Genomic DNA, 12325 nt, shown 5'->3' on the forward strand with positions numbered 1-12325 from the left:
GGATGGGCAAAACTGAACCAAAAGCAGAGCCAATAAGGCACAGTGGGATTTTCTGCAGGGACTAATGAGAAACACAACCATTTTTAGCTACACTTAAAACTTGGAGGATACACTTAAAGCTACAAAATTGTCGGACGGGGAGGAGGAGTCAAGATGGGGGAGGAGTAGCAGACAGAGATGCCATCAGGATGCAGGAGTTCAGCTAGATAGTTATCAAACCATTCCCAACACCTACAAACCCAAGAGGAGATTGAAGAGAAGAAGAGTAGCAATTCTAGAAACAAAAATCGACCACTCTCTGACAGGTAGGACGTGGGGAGAAGTGAATCTGAAGCAACAGGAAGATAGACTATGGGGGGAGGGGCCAGCTCCCAGCAAGCAGTGGAGAAATGGAGCACAAAATTTGAACTTTTAAAAGTCTGCTCCACTGAGGGGCATAACTCCAGAAGCTAAGCGGGGGTAGAGCCCTCGCAGGGACAGTGTGGTCTCAAGTCCCGCGGGGTCACAGAAGGATTGCGGGTGTCTGATTGTGGCAGAGCTCACAGGTATCAGAGCAGAAAAGCCAGTTATAGAGACAGAGCTGAGGAGTGAGCTCTCAGTTCAGGGTTACCTTAAACTGTGATCTATGGCACAGACAGGCCAGTGCTCTTTGAGCAGGGACACCACAAGTGGCAGATCCAGGCAGATCAATCTTCATCTGCTGGAAGAGCAGAGCAGCTGGATCTTTTGGGCTTGAAGACTCTAAATGGGTCCATGCACCAGAGACAGAAATGCTCGTTTACAGGCCATGTGACTTGGAGCACAGCCAGAGACCAGGGAGACAGGAGTGATTGAGCACTTTTCTCCAGGGCGCACTGAGGAGTGTGGCCCTGAGCTCTCGGCTCCTCTGGGCTGGAGACTGGGAGGCTGCCATTTTTATTCCCATCCTCAGGGCTCTACAGAAAGCATTCAGGGAACAAAAGCTCCCTAGAGTGAACCTGAGATTACTTAGCCCGGTCCATGGCAAGGGCAGCAAGTTCTGCCTCGGACAAACATTTGAGAAACACTGCAACAGGCCACTCTCCCAAAGATCAGTGAGAACATCAGCCTAGACCAACCTCACTGATCAAGGAGAACAGTGGAATACAAGAGGAGGGGAAAGCAAAGCATGGAATTCATGGCTTTCTCCCAATGCATGATTCTTTAGTCTTGCAAAGTTAATTAAATTTTTTAAATTTTATTTTTTTCTTATTCTAATTTTTTTGAACTTTTCCTCTTTCCTCTTTTAATGTTTTTTAACTAGTTTATCTCAACAATACCTTTCTAAAAAAACCTTTTTAAACCTTCATTATTATAGTCATATTTTATCCTATATTGTATATAACTATTTTTTGTATACATATCGTGTTTTTTCTTCTAAAAAATTTTGTGATACAAGTTCTTCTAATAGATAAAAATTTACCTTAAATCTAGCACAGAGCTTTGTTCTAGTCTCCATCCTGAGAAAATTCTCTCCACGTCTTTTTCTTTCTTTTTCCATCCAACTTATCAATTTCTTTTTTAGAATTTTTAAAAATTTTCATCTTTACAGGCATATTCCATGCCTTCATCATGTTTACCCTTATTTTTGTATATATGTAAGTTTTTCTTTCTTTAAAATTCTGGGAGGTAGTTTCTTCTAAGAGACAAAAATACACTGAAAATCAAGTGGGTGGTTCTGTTCTATTCACCAGTCTAATATACATATATATATTTTTTTAATTTAAAAAAAATTTAAGCTTCTTTTAACCCCCTTTCTTTTACCCCTGATTTGGGGTCTCTACTGATTTGGTTAGCATATATTTTTCTGGGGTCTTTGGCACCCTTTTGGTATTTTATTCTCTCCTTCATATGTTCTTAAATGGATAAAATGACAAGGCAGAAAAACTCACCACCAAATAAAGAACAAGAGGCAGAACCAAAGGCTAGGGACATGATCAATATGGACATTGGTAATATGTCAGATCTAGAGTTCAGAATGACAGTTCTCAAGGTGCTAGCTGGGCTCAAAAAAGGCATGGAAGCTATTAGAGAAACTGTCTGGAGAAATAAAAGCCCTTTCTGGAGAAATAAAATAACTAAAATCAAACCAGGATGAAATTAAAAAAACAAAAAGGGTATTAATGAGGTACAATAAAAAATAGAGGCTCTTACTGCTAGAATGAATGAGGCAGAAGAGAGAATTAGTGATATAGAAGACCAAATGATGGAGAATAAAGAACCTGAGCAAAAGAGAGACAAACAACTACTAGACAATGAGGGGAAAATTCACAGCAAAAATGAACTATTGGGACTTCATCAAGATCAAAAGCTTTTGCTACGCAAAGGAAACAGTCAACAAAACCAAAGACAACTGACAGAATGGGAGAAGATATTTGCAAATGACATATCAGATAAAGGGCTAGTATCCAAAATCTATAAAGAACTTATCCAACTCAATACCCAAAGAACAAAGAATCCAATCAAGAAATGGGCAGAAGACATGAACAGACATTTCTTCAAAGAAGACATCCAGATGGACAACAGGCACATGAAAAAGTGCTCCACATCACTCGGCATCTGAGAAATACAAATCAAAACCACAATAAGATACAACATCACAACAGTCAGAATGGCTAAAATTAACAAGTCAGGAAATGGCAGATGCTGACGAGGATGCAGAGAAAGGGAAACCCTCCTACACTGTTAGTGGGAATGCAAGCTGGTGCAACCACTCTGGAAAATAGCATGGAAGTTCCTCAAAAAGTTGAAAATAGAGCTACCCTATGACCCAGCAATCATACTACTAGGAATTTACCCTAAAGATACAAACGTAGTGATCCAAAGGGGCACGTGCACCTGAATGTTTATAGCAACAATGTCCACAATAGCCAAACTATGGAAACAACCTAAATGCCCATCAACAGATGAATGGATAAAGAAGAAGTATATATATATATACAATGGAATACTATTCAGCCATCAAGAGAAATGAAATCTTGCCATTTGCAATGATGTGGATGGAACTAGAGGGTATTGTGCTGAGGGAAATAAGTCAATCAGAGAAAGACAATTACCATATGATCTCCCTGATATGAGGAACTTGAGAGGCAATGTGGGGGGCTTGGGGGATAGGAAAGGAAAAAATGAAACAAGATAGGATGGGGAGGGAGATAAACCATAAGAGACTCTTAAACTCACAAAACAAAATGAGGGTTGCTGGAGGGAGGTGGGTAGGGAGAAGGTGGTTGGTTATGGACATCGGGGAGGGTATGTGCTATGGTGAGTGCTGAAAAGTGTGTAAACCCATGGGGCGCCTGGGTGGCTCAGTGGGTTAAAGCCTCTGCCTCCGGCTCAGGTCATAATCCCAGGGTCTTGGGACCGAGGCCTGCATCAGGTTCTCTGCTCAGCAGGGAGCCTGCTTCCTCCTCTCTCTCTGCCTGCCTCTCTGCCTGCTTGTGATCTCTGTCTGTCAAATAAATAAATAAAATCTTTAAAAAAAAGAGAGAGAGAGAAGAAAAGTGTGTAAGCCTGTACCCCTGGGGCTAATAATACATTCTATGTTAATAAAAATAAATAAATAAATAAATAAAGCAAAAAATAAAAAAAAAAGAAAAAAGAAAACGAAAGAAAGAAAGAAAGAGAGAAAGGAAAAGGAAAAAAAATAAAAATAAAATTGTCTGACAGAAAGTCAGTCCAGAATGTCAAGAAACGGATAGAAAGTGAATCTTGAAGGATTCAATTGAGCCTCAGCATGAAACCTTATGCTTTAGTCCAACCTCAGTCCCAGACTTTTTCAGGTACCTATGTCAACAGATTCTCCTTTTTAATTCAGTTAAGATATATTTATTGCCATTTACATCCAAATACTTCCTCATAGTATAAGAGGGCTCTCCATCCCTTGCTCCCACTTTCATGCTAGCCCACTGAATATATATTACCTTCTCTGTCCTTCAGGTTGCCCTTCTACGAGAGGGGATTAAGAAATCTGCATTGAGATTGCAGCCCAAGATGAGAGAGGGGTAAGAGACCTTTTGTCTGGTTGCAGGAATTCAGCTAGATAGCTACCAAATCATTCTGAACCTACAAAATCAAGGGGAGATCAAAGAAAAGAATACCTGCAACTCATCAAATAGAAAAGTGACCATGTTTTGCCAGGTAGGAGTGCAAAGGACGGAATCCAAGGTGATATATGGGAAGATAAACCATGGAGGGGAGGGAGCCTCCATCAGCTGGCTACAGGCAAGTGATAGAGTAGCAGAGCACAAAATCAGAACTTTTAGAAGTCAGCTCCAGTGAGGGATGTCCCTGTCTGAAAGATGCCTTGGTGCCGAACTAGGCAGAATCCCAGGTGGGGCAGTGTGGTCTCAGGATCCCCGGGATCACAGAAAAAACAGGGGTGCCTGAGTGTGACAGAGTTCCCAGGCATCAGAGCCTTGAAGACACAGGCACGTGGAAAATATGCCAAAATGGGAGTATGTGCTCTAAGATCCCTAGTACTGGTTTTTCCAGTAGTTGATTGACCCATTCTCTGATGTTCAAGTTATGAGAATTAAATTTGAAATGATGGCTGTGCTATATTAAATGTATTAACAAGAACAGAAACTAAACCTTACAACCTGTAGGGTCCCCTTCCTCTATAATGTTGGCTAAGTCTACAGAAGCTGAAGGTTACTTCTACACACCTATGGTCTGGGATCTAGGGCAAAAGAGAGAGACTGTGATAGAGCCAGATGAGCCATATCATACCAGCTTCCCTCCCAGCCCCCCAGTTTGAATACTGGTAAGTCAGGTGGTTCTCAGGGTTTATTTTACTTAACCATTCAGGATAAACCCAAACTACCTTGACCTCTCTTTGTCACCTTTCCTTCCTTCCTTTGGATGCTCCAATCTCTTTGATGGTTACTTACCAGGTGCCACTTCATTTAGCCATTAAGCAATTTTGACCTTGATGACTTGGACATGAATGAGGACAAAGATCCACTTGGCATGTTTGGAGACTTTTGCGCCAAAAAATGAAGAAGTTGTCCAAGAAGAAACACTTGCATTAGGAACTTCTGAGAAGATTCCAATCATCCCCATTCTGATGTTCACACCCTTGTGTAATTACACCTCCCCTTAAGCATAGGCTGGACTTAGTGATTTGCCTCTGAGTGATAGAATAAAGGAAAGGTAATAGGATGTCATTTCCATTACTGGTTTCCAAAAGATTGTAACTTCTATCTTGTTTGCAAACTCTCTCCTTGCTTTGATGAAGTAAGCTGCCGTGCTGGAGAAGCCCACATGACAAGGAACCCCAGATCCAGCCAAGAACCACCAAGGTACTGAGGATCTCATTCCAACAGACTTTGAAGAACTGCATCCTGCCAGCAGCTATATGGATGAATACAGGAGTTGGTCCTTCCCCATTCAAGTCTCCAGATGAGAATGTAGTAGCCTCAGCTGACATCTTAAATGCAACCTTGAAGCAGAGAATCCAGGTAGGCCTCACCCAAATTTCTGCCCCACAAAAGTCTTGAGATAATAAGTATGTATTTTTTAACCCACTAAATTTTGGAATATCCATTAAACAGCAATAGATAATTAAGGTAACCCTCAAGTACTGTAACCTTGGGATAAAACATTGCATGTCTCGAAGGGCAGGCATCATATAGGAGGACAATGTCCCTGGCAACATCCCTGAGGCCACTGTCTTCATGCTCAACGACTATCCCATATATTCATATGTTGAAATGGTATCATTGGGCCTGAGTAGCCTCCAGGAGGTGCGGCCTAGCTGACATAGTGTCCTACCCGACAAATAGTTTGGGAGCAGGTGAAAGAGAGTTTAAATCAAGTTCTAGATGTTAAGTGATTTTTCATTATTTGTAAAGGACTGAAGTTTTTCAGAGTAAGCACGTTATACTTTTTATAAATAAATAAATAAATAAATAATTATTTTATTTAAAGATTTTTATTTATTTATTTGACAGAGATCACAAGTAGGCAGAGAGGCAGGCAGAGAGAGAGAGGAGGAAGCAGGCTCCCTGCTGAGCAGAGAGACCAATGTGGGGCTCGGTCCCAGGACCCTGAGATCATAACCTGAGCCGAAGGCAGAGGCTTTAATCCACTGAGCCACCCAGGAGCCCCCCAAAATGTAAATGTTTTAAATACAGGACATCAGAGCAGAACCACATAAAGGACCCCAGGATAAAACTGAGAAGGCCACTGTCAGGCTTTGTCAAGGGACTTGTGTACTTGTAGAAGCCAAAAGCGTTAACTACGAAGAGTTGAACACACGGCTTCCTTTTCCTGAGCACAAGCCCCAGCCCCAGTCCCAGTGCAGCACACAGAAGAAACTCTTTATTAGAAGAAACATTTATTGAGGAGGATTAATATTCCTGGTTGTGCTGAAGGTTGTTCTCATCAGAGGATATATTGTCATGAAAATTGTAAAGCTTTCTCAATAAGGACTGAATAATTTCTTTAGAGAAATTTTTCTCCCTGCAGGTGCTGGAGAAACATTTTTTGCCTGAGTAGAAGAGTCAAATCGCTAAACACAATACTTTCATCAGGGTCACCCCTGGTGGCCCAAAGGACCTGGCATACTTGATGCACACAGGTGAGGCTTGGATGAGGCACAGACTCCCTAGAGGGCAGAGAAGAAGGGGGTTGACCCTGGCTTAATAGTTGATCCTCGAAGGCTTCAGCTTTCTGGGGATGTCTGACCCTGTCTCTGTTGTGTCCGACACTTGTAAGATGGTTCTGGTTAGCATAGGCAGCTTCTTGGCTGCAGGAAGTGAAACTTGCTGGTTTCTTTTGTTGTGGGTCAGAGAGAGCCCAGTAGTTGGAAGGAGGTCTCTTGTCAGACCTGTAGTTCCTCCTGCTTAACTCTGAGGCCTCAGATCCGTACATATGTGTCAGCTTCTCTTCTAGGACATTCCCAAAGGAAGTGAGCTTGTGAGCTTCAGGAGGCTGATCACTCCCAAAAGCAGCTACACTTTCAAGTGGGTCTTGGTGCTGCAGTACGGTGGACATGAACTTGGCTTTTTGAGGGGGACATTCTTGATGCCATGTGATATTTTTCTTGGAATTTATCCACTGAGAAAATTGCCTCATTTTTTTCTGAAGTAACTTTCTAGAGGAAACTGTTCATTCTGTGACAGAGTTGAGGAAGCACTCTCTAATGTTCTGTCTTCACCATGGAGGCTCTCCTCTCTGCCTGCAGAGGTCCCTACTCCTGAGTCCTCACTTCTGCATTTTCTTGCTTTGGGATCCTGAGGTCTCACTTTCTTTGCACTTTTACTTTGTGAGAAATTCGTAGACTGGCCCTTACAGAAGGCCAGTTTCGAGTCCAAGGACTCCTCCTGCTGTTCCGTGCTAATTGTGCGGTCCTTTAGTTGGATGTGCAGCACTTGGGATGCTTCCATGTCCCCGCTGCACACACTCTGGGACTGAGTCAGGGAAGCCTTGGAAGTCAAGCTATCTGAAGTAAGAGGCATGTCAGTGGGACATCCTTGAGCCTGGTTATGCTCCTCACTCTCCAGTTTAAACTTTCACTCACTCAGGATCTGTCTTTTCAGGTTTGATAGTTAAGAATCTTGGGGAACCAGTATTTTTGGTGAGGGGTGTTCCATGGTCAGGGCAGTTTCTACCTTGCTCATGTTGACATTTATCATTTTGGAGCTTCCCAACTCACTGGTTGTCCAGGTGTCCCAAGATTGGGGTTGAAGGGTACAGAGCTCCTTGGTGTCAAATATATCCCTGGACAGGTTGGACATGGCAAAATGTTCTAAATTCTTCTCCACCATCACTTTGCCCTATTCCATTTCTACTCTTTTACTGGAACTCACATTCTCAGGCATGGACTCTTGTCCAGCCCCAGCTTGCCTTGTGGGTACCTCTGGGCCACAGTGTGTTGTCTTGTACAGTCTCACTGGGTCACACTTGAGCTCTGATGCTGTGTGTAAGGGGTTGAAAAGTCTGGCTGCCCCACTCAGCTATCTTGATACACTCTGCAGTCTTATGGTCTGTCAGAGTGTGATGCCTTCAGGCCCCCCTTTCCTTCACTGATCACAGATGACATAGCGGGGAGAGGATGATCCACAGTGGGGACTGACTTTATTGTTCTCACCTTGTTTCCTAAATAAGGTTTAGAGCGTCCCTCAAGGGGTTTAAAAAAAGTCAGCTTTGGACTCCACCCCAGAAATACATGCATGGTTGAGGAGGGAAAGTCAAATTGGGGGAGAGGCCATGTTTTGGCTTCTCTCAACTTATAGAATTTTATGGATTCAAGAACCCTGAGGGGTAGACCCCACCTCTGACTCATGCGAAATTTAATAATATGGGCCTCTAGCACCTGTCGTGTACTGGGATCAAGAAAAGAATGCTCTAGCGTTGTGCCCTGGCAGTAAACCCTACCCACCATTGTCTTTTTAGAATCTGTGTTTTCTGTAGTAGTCTGGGAACTCCCAGAGAAAGGCAATGTATTGTCATCAGCCAGCCATGAATAACACACACCTATAGGAATCCTACCCACAGTGATCTTCCAAAACTTCTTGCTCATATGTAAACTAAGAATACTTTTCATTTGATTCTGGTCTGTGTCCTTCCTTGAGACATTTAATAATTCATTCCCTGAGTGATTCCTTGAATGACACATACAGTTACTTGTCTCCAAGGCAGCCCTCAGACCATTCATTAGGTAGCATTCTGAGACCCTTTGTGGACTGTCTTCTGAACTCTTCTCTAGGATATACCCATACTCATATCCTGCCTTAGCTGGAACTTTGTTTGGACCCTCTCGTGGAACCTTCTGGGAAGATGCAACTCAGTCTTTGCTAGATCCCTGTTACTATGGCCCTGTAACTCAGAGAATTGTGAGTAAACTTGTCTGCCTTTTTGCTGAGAGAGTTCTGATGACTTATGCTGAGGCTCCATCACTGCTAGGTACTCTAGATTTCCACAGTCATGGAGGGACCAGCGTGGGATTACCATCCTTGGGCTATGTAACTCCAGTGTCTCCTGAGGTTCGCAAATGATAGGAAAATGGCCAGGAAGGATGGAGACTTGTACATAGCCATGGGATGGCTGGCAAACCAATGGAAGGTTGGAAGCTCGAGGACATATGGGCGTGGGTGTTCACCTGAGTGAAAGGTGGGGGCTGCGAAGGGGACAGAGGTTGAGGCAAGGATTGGGGGTGTACAATGGGGAGAGGAATTGGAGAGGAAATGTTTGGGAATGAGGAAGAGGTGGAGATGCTTGCATTTTGATGTCAGAGGTATTATCAATTCCATTGAATAAGACAAAGTAAGACTCTAGTGGAGAAGTACTACTAGACAACAGGACAGTGGCTACTAAAGACTCACTGTGCAAAGAAAGAAGACCCCAGAAGAGCTGGCTATATTTCTGATGCAAGATTTCTGCCAAAGCCTTGACATAGAGGAGCTGTTGATAGAGAACTGCTCTGGTTTGCCTTCAATATTCCAGCCAGTTTTGGGGGCTGTGGTGACCTGTACATCAGTCAGATGCAACAAATTCCCTAAAGATGTCCACTGGTACTCTGACCACATTTGTTTGGAAAATGGCCCCTCCTCTTTTACTTCCTTCTCTAAAATCTGGAAAGCCATTCTCTTCTTCATTTTTCTCTCCAAGAGGGCCTGAGAGTTAAGGCCAGGGAAAGAAATTCCACTGGCCTCCTTGTGCTTAGTAGCAGAGTCTCTCCAGAGATAGGTTTCTAGTTGATGGAGGTAAACCTGTTCTTGCTGAAAATCAGAGTGTGATAGTGTGGGGAGGAAAGGAACATGTTCTTGGCATGGGCCTGTCAATAGGAGAATTCTGAACCTGATGGGTTTGAACAGTCACTACCTCTGATTGTGGGGACATAAGTAGACAACCCACCAGGGCTACCTAGAGATGACTTCTCAGGAACCGGTTTCAATGAGATGGAAATCGATTTAGATTGAGTCACAGTTAAAGAGCAGTCTGGCAGTGGTGAAACAGATGGCATTGGTGGTGCATGATGACAAGCAAATGAATCAGTGGGATTTCTTGTCTGAGACAGATTTGGTAAGAGGTTGATACCTTGTGAAATGGTGGGGTTGAGAGCAGAGATGGTATTCAGAGGTAAAGTGGCCTCTGGTTGTCTGAGCATCATATGGTAGGAAAGAAGTTAAAGGAAGGGGTAGATGTATGGAGTGGTTCCCTGGGAATAAAGAATCTAGGCTTTTGGCTTTAGTGACAGGGAGTGCCCAGGGGAGAGAGTAAGATAAAGTCAGCTAAAGGGGTCATTGGGTTAGGTGAGAAGATGGAGGGGGTTTGGGGGAAAGGCTCAGACAAAGAGGCTGGTATTAGGTTTCCTGGAGCAACTGTAGAGAAGTCAGGAGATGAAGTGAATGATGAGTGAGTCACAGGAGCTGTAAAACCAAGGGGATCAGAGAAGGAGTAGCATCTTCCAGGGCCCCTGGGAACAGCAGCCAATTCACCTCAGCAGTTGTGCTGTTACACACCCCACAGAAGGGGTCTGGACATAACAGTTGATGAAAGTGAATGGTATCATGACGCCAGCCTAGGGGGCTGTGGGAGACAGGAGGTACAAAACTGAAACCAGGACCAGAACAAACATATGTGACCCTTGCTGGTCTGGCAAAGGTAGCCCCCCACCCACCAACATCTCCAAGACTTTCAAATTCTAACTCTGAGAATTTTCCATCCCATCTCAATTCCAGGCTTCCTTGAGGTCCTAGAAATACATAGACTCTGCTTAAAAGAGGGGTACAGGAAAGAAGGTAATGTTTACTCACCTTTAGAGTAGAGAAAGCACCTTTCTTGCCTCCCCTCCTTCTGACAAGTTCTCCACTCTGGGAAATCAGGAGAATGATGAAGATAGAAGCAAGAGATCTTATAAGAGGCTGAATAGAGTGTCCTTTAAAAATATCCTTGGTAGATTGGACTTGGAGAGCTCCAAGGATTAGGATACAAGGTCGCATGGTGAATGATAATAATAAGACTTACATTATTTGATCATTCACAATGGGCTTTTGGGTGTATTATCTATCTCATGTGATACTGAAAACCACCTTATGTGGAACATAGGTCAATGGTTACCTCAAGGAAGAGGTTGAGTATCCATGATGTCACAGATCTTTCAGAAAGTCTCAGAACTTCAGAAGTTCTGACTCTTAAAGTCTCACATGGCCACCTATTACACAGCACCCATTTACCAGATCCATCACTGCTTCATGCTCAGACATGGTCAGAGCAGGGAATCTGAGGAGGGTTTTGCACTCTGACTGCGTTTCCATGAGCCTCTCCTCTGAGACCTCTGTTTTCTGAGAGCTAATGTATCTGGAAGATGGCATCCTCAGAGATTATGGACCTGAACCCTCACAGAATGGACAGGAAGGGTCAGCCTTGGAGAGCTCCGGTGGAATAGGGAGAACCTTACCTTTCAGAGTCCCACCTTTCCTCCTCTTGGCTCTTCCCTGATGATAGAACAAAAAGAAAAGAATGAGTGGTGGGGACTCATCTCTCACTCTTCTCAGAAATGGAGACATTTTTTATCCAGGAATACCAGGACTTTAATTTATAGAACTTTGTATTCCTTGCTTTTCTCAACTTTTAAGGTGATAAAATATTTTCAATATTTACTTTGAAAACCAAAGGAGGATGTTGTCTGGGAGATGCACACTTGATATTCTCAGTCAGAAGTTCTCAAACTAAATCCTGAGAGTCACATCTGTGCTCCCTTAGGTAGACCCATATCCTAGGATATAGCTCAGACCCCAGTCTCTTCTCAGAGGCACAGCACTGTATTCTCCTGATCAGCCCAATGTGAAGGCAGGCTTGATTGAGTGATGCTTGACATGGGAATGTGACTCATGATCAAGACCTGGGAAAACGTGTTTTCTTACACAGTCTTCATACTCTCCAAATAACCCAATCCAGAACTGCAGAATCCCTGTGTTTCAGATTTTACCCAAGACCCACCACCATATCCAAATAGACTGATAGTTTCAAGTAGAAACCTTAGCTCTTCCTTAATCCTTTGCCCTGTCAGATCTCTTTTCCTAGAGGAGTTAATGTCTATTCTTTCCTTAGACTTCCCAGTTTAGGTGTTTATCTGACCCAACCAAACTCATTGAGAAGTATGGGGAGAGGGACAGGAAAATAAAGAGTCATTCTCTGAAGGGCAACTTCTGGCTCCAGATCTAAAAGCCTGGGAGTCATCACTTCAGTCTTTGAAAGAAGCAAAATGCTGAACGGACTAAAAATCAATGCCATTTCTTGGAACCATAGTGGCAAACACTACCTCAAATCTTCCAAGAGTGTCAGTGCAGAAAATCATGCC

At 43.3% G+C, this 12325-nt stretch overlaps 1 pseudogene; it reads right to left on the reverse strand.

Annotated features, from left to right (window-relative positions):
• Positions 1 to 6462: 6462 nt before the first annotated feature.
• On the reverse strand, positions 6463 to 10132 carry LOC116873080 (annotated as a pseudogene).
• Between the last annotated feature and the right edge of the window lie 2193 nt (positions 10133 to 12325).

Source organism: Lontra canadensis, unplaced genomic scaffold (assembly GCF_010015895.1).
Source record: "Lontra canadensis isolate GAN:19392208 unplaced genomic scaffold, GSC_riverotter_1.0 scaffold31, whole genome shotgun sequence".
Lineage (NCBI taxonomy): Eukaryota > Metazoa > Chordata > Mammalia > Carnivora > Mustelidae > Lontra > Lontra canadensis.